Source organism: Solanum dulcamara (genome assembly GCF_947179165.1).
Source record: "Solanum dulcamara chromosome 11 unlocalized genomic scaffold, daSolDulc1.2 SUPER_11_unloc_3, whole genome shotgun sequence".
Taxonomy (NCBI): Eukaryota; Viridiplantae; Streptophyta; class Magnoliopsida; order Solanales; family Solanaceae; genus Solanum; species Solanum dulcamara.
Genome location: NW_026605037.1, coordinates 100,001 through 105,000, shown reverse-complemented (window position 1 = coordinate 105,000; position 5,000 = coordinate 100,001).

Here is a 5,000-nt window from a genome sequence, read left to right as displayed (position 1 = left end):
CTGATAAAGTCCATCGAAACTGACAACCATGGCCTTTCCGGAATTGGAAGAGGCTGCAGCAAACCTGCTTCCTTCTTGCGTTCAGTCTTGTCCAGCTGACAAACCAAACAAGTTTTGACATACGCCTCTATGTCATCTTCCATCTTTGGCCAGAAATATCCACGCGACAGTAGAGCTAACATCCGCTCAACACCCGGATGTCCTGCCCACATTGTGTCATGCGCCTCTTTCAGCAACTCTTTGCGCAATCCACCGCCTAGAGGTACAACGATTCTCCCCCCTTTGAAATGGAGCAGATCGTCCTAGATCCAATACCTCCGCACTGTCCCGTCTTTCACTTGACTCATTAACTTAGCATATAATGAATCATTTGCCGCACACAGTCTAATTTTATCAACAAAATCAGACTCCAATCTGGAAATTGAATACATAGCAGCCAATACCTGTTTTCTACTCAGAGCATCAGCAACCTGGTTGAACTTTCCTGGCTTATGCTCCCACACAAAGTCATATTCTGCCAAGAACTCCTGCCAACGAGCCTGCTTGGGACTAAGTTTGGGTTGCGTATTGAAATAAGTATTAGCAACATTGTCCGTCCTGACAACAAACTTAGTTCCTAGCAGATACACACGCCACGTTTGCAAGCAGTGCACCACAGCAACCATCTCCTTCTCATGAGTAGAGTATCTCTGCTCAGCATCATTCAATTTCCTGCTTTCAAAGGCCACAGGGCGGCCTTCCTGCACAAGCACACCGCCTATAGCCTTGTCTGATGCATCAGTATGCACCTCAAATGGTAACTCAAAGTCAGGCAGCTTCAATATGGGTTCTGAAGCAATGGCTGCCTTCAGCAACTCGAACGCCCCAACACATTTATCAGACCATGCCCATACTGCCTCCTTTTTCAGCAAATCAGTCAAGACAGCAACTTTCTTTGAGTAACCTGCAATGAATTTGCGATAATAATTGGACAGCCCAAGGAAAGACCTCAAATCTTTCACATTCTGAGGTGCCTGCCAATCCACAATTGCCTGCACCTTCTTTGGATCCATCCTCACTTGATTCTGACTCACCAAGTGACCAAGAAACTTGATTTCTTGCTGTGCAAATTCACATTTCTCCATCTTCACATAGAGTTTATATTGCCTAAGCCTAGACAATACTGTTTTTAGATGGCTAACATGTTCATCTAATGAGCGGCTATAAATCACAATGTCATCTAAGTAGACTACTACAAAGTCATCAAGATACTCAAATAAGACATTGTTCATTAAATTGCAAAACGTTGCCGGGGCATTAGTTAACCCAAACGGCATAACAAGAAATTCATATGAGCCATATCTAGTTACACATGTAGTTTTTGGCTCATCCCCCTCTGCTATCCTAACCTGCCAATAGCCAGACCTCAAATCCAGCTTGGTGAACCATTTTGCCTTGCTCAGCCTATCGATCAAATCCTGCACCAACGGAACAGGGTACTTGTTCTTCACAGTCACCTTGTTCAATGCCCTGTAATCCACACACATCCTCATCGTTCCATCCTGTTTTTTCTGAAACAAAACAGGAGCACCATAAGGAGCTTTTGAAGGTTGAATCAGCCCAGCATCCAGCAGCTCATTCAATTGCTTCCTCAGTTCAGCAAGCTCCTTTGGGGCCATACGATAGGGTGCCTGTGCAGGGGCAATTGATCCTGGCAGCAATTCGATTTTGTGATCAATATCCCTTTTGGGTGGCAGCATTTTTGGCAATTCTGGGGGCATCACATCTTTGAAGTCCCCCAAAACTGCTGCCACACAATCTGGCACAATCAGCTTCACATCAGGCTTCGCCTCCACCGCAGCAACAAGGTAAGTCAGTTCACCTCGTTTGAGTCCCTTCTCAACAGTCATAGCAGATACCAAGGGTTCCTTGTTCTTGCACATTTTCTCCGCCACAACATGCGGATGTACAGCCTTGATAAACCCAGCCATCCGTTCCTGCATCACCATTACTCCGTCCAAATGTGCCATTGGGACGAAACAGTTCTTTCGCAGAAAATCGATTCCAAGGATCATGTCGAAATCCCCCAGCGGAATCACCATCAAACTGTGTCTTCCCACCCAAGGCCCAGCACTGATTTTGACATCATATGCCATGCCTTCTATCTTTTGGGCAACTTGGTTAACAGTTTTCATGAAATTTGGGCTCTTTGTCAATCTCAGCCCAAATTGTCTAGCAAGCTTCACATCAATGAAGGTGTGGGTAGCTCCGGTATCCACCATTGCTACCACCACCTTCCCTTCAACCAGCATCTCAACATGCAGCAGTAAAGAATGCGGGTTCACTGAAGACTCACCCAAGGTATTCACCATCGTCATATTGGTGAGTAAACCCAATGGGTTCACCAGTGCAGCAACAATCCCGCCATCTTCATCCCTGTTTGCACCTCCAGCAAGCATGGCATTGACCCTCTCACGATTGGGACAATTTCTGGCCAAGTGAGCACCGCCACAAGTCCAGCAGCCCTTGTCCCCTGCTGAAACATTCTTTTTCACATGTCCAGCATCAGCAACAGCCTTGCCCTTGTCCGCTCCTCCTTTCCGCTCCTCCTTCTTCCAATCCTTCTTGTCAGTCTTCTTCTTTGGCTTCGAAGAAGTTGACGATGTTTCAGAAGACACATGAGTTGTGCGAAAATCTACCAACGAATCGGCAGCAGCTATTGCACTAGGGAGGTCCTTCACATTCTGCCTCCTTAGTTCGTTTTGGGTCCACGCCTGCATCCCTGAGATGAAGTTGTGTAGCTTATCTTCATCCGACATGTTTTGTATATCCAACATCAAAGACGTGAAATCTTTGATGTAGTCCCTGACTGATCCCGTCTGCTTCAGCCTTTTCAATCGGTCCCTAGCAATCCAGGAAGCATTGCTAGGAAGGAACTGGTCCCTCATCTCTTTCTTCAGTTTGGCCCAGGAATCAATCCTTGGCCTGCCAGCACTTAGGTCGTCCGCATCTCTGGTCCGCCACCACAGCTTGGCATCGCCTGACAAGTACATAGTCGCGATGGCCAACTTGTCTGCCTCAGAAACGCGAGCAGTTGTAAAGTACTGCTCCATATCCCAAAGAAAATTTTCCAGTTCCTTTGCCGATCTTGAACCAGTGAAAGGCTTAGGTTCAGGGATTTTCACCTTCGAGCGGTCCGTATCATGGCCTGCTTGGGGAGCAGCCGCCATCGCCCTACGGAGTATCACCACCTCCAGGTTTAAGGTTTCGTTTTCCCTCTTCAGATCCTCGATCTGAGCCGAGGTTGACTCGCGAAAATCATCACTTTCCGCAAGTCTCACATTCATGATCTCCCGAAACCGAGCAAGTTCTGTAGTTAAGCTGTCAAGACGACGCAGCACAGTCGTCTCGTCCTCAGCAAACTCAGCCATTCCCAAGAGCGCTTCAACAGCAGCAACTCTGTCCTTGGTGTTTCCCACGCCAGTCATTGTGTAGTGTTTCACGAGCGTAGCTCTGATACCAGTTGTCACGGGGGTGATTTTTCTTTTCCTTCACAAGATCACAACCCGCGCGGCAGTCAACTTCGCAAGCTAACTTCAGCCAACCAACAAACGTTTGACACAAGATTATATCAAACACAAAGGAAACACACTACAGCGGAAATACACAACAACAACACAAGCATGTACAGGCGAACTGCCCAACTTCTATATATAACTCTCCACAGTTTATACAAAAGAATCACCTCAAGGAGTTTGGAAGGCTAAGGAGCTTTTCTCACAAAACTCTTGCTAACCTTTGCCCATCCAAACTCCCTCTATATATATACAAAGCAGCCAGCAGCCTTAGCCAACTAGGGGAGGTGCTGGCACATGTGCCAGCACCTTACAAAGGGGTACAAGGGAAATACTAAACAATCTGCACGCCTGCCAGAGCCCATGCTGCGCCCATGCTGCGCCCATGTGCCCTGTCTGCACGCCTGTCTGCAAGTCTGTCTGCTGCACGCGCCCGCGCACATCTGCAGCCCACGCTCCTGCCACTGGCCTGCCTTGCCTTGTCTTGCCTTGCCTTGCCTTGCCTTTGCCTCAGCTTTTGGCTTTGGCCCGCCCATGCCAACACGCATGTCGGCCAACGCCAACCCCACTGCTCACGCACATGCCCGCCTGGTGCCATGTGCCTTCGTTGCCACTGACTTTGCCAAGCCTTGCCAACACTCAAGGCCCTTGGCCTTTGCTTGCCTGCCATGCCATAGGCATGTCTGCCGCGCATTGCTTTTCTGCCAACATCGGCCAGCTGACAAGGGGCAATGCACAAGCCCTTGCCACTGCCTTAGCCCCATACGCCTAGCTCAAACCTTAGGGTCTTACAGTAGGCCACTATCCTACCATCGAAAGTTGATAGGGCAGAAATTTGAATGATGCGTCGCCGGCACGATGGCCGTGCGATCCGTCGAGTTATCATGAATCATCGCAGCAACGGGCAGAGCCCGCGTCGACCTTTTATCTAATAAATGCGTCCCTTCCAGAAGTCGGGGTTTGTTGCACGTATTAGCTCTAGAATTACTACGGTTATCCGAGTAGTAGATACCATCAAACAAACTATAACTGATTTAATGAGCCATTCGCAGTTTCACAGTCTGAATTTGTTCATACTTACACATGCATGGCTTAATCTTTGAGACAAGCATATGACTACTGGCAGGATCAACCAGGTAGCATTCCTCAGCGACGCCGGCTCCGCACGAGCCCGGCCTGCCCCCGGAGGGGCGCGGCGGGGTCCGAGGCGGGGCGCGGCCGTCGTCCGCAGGGAGCATCGTCGTGGGCAGATGGGAGGCGTGGGACGCCCCTTGCCCGCTGGGTCTACCGAATCCGAGAGTCCGAGCCGCCGGCCGCGGTCCGCGCCCTCGCACGCCGGGGCGAGGAGGGCGCGGGACGCGGGGGCGGCTTTCGGGTTCGCCCCGCGCGCCGAGCGCGAGGGGCGAAGGGCGACCGGTTGTGCGCGATAATGCCGGGGCATTGGGT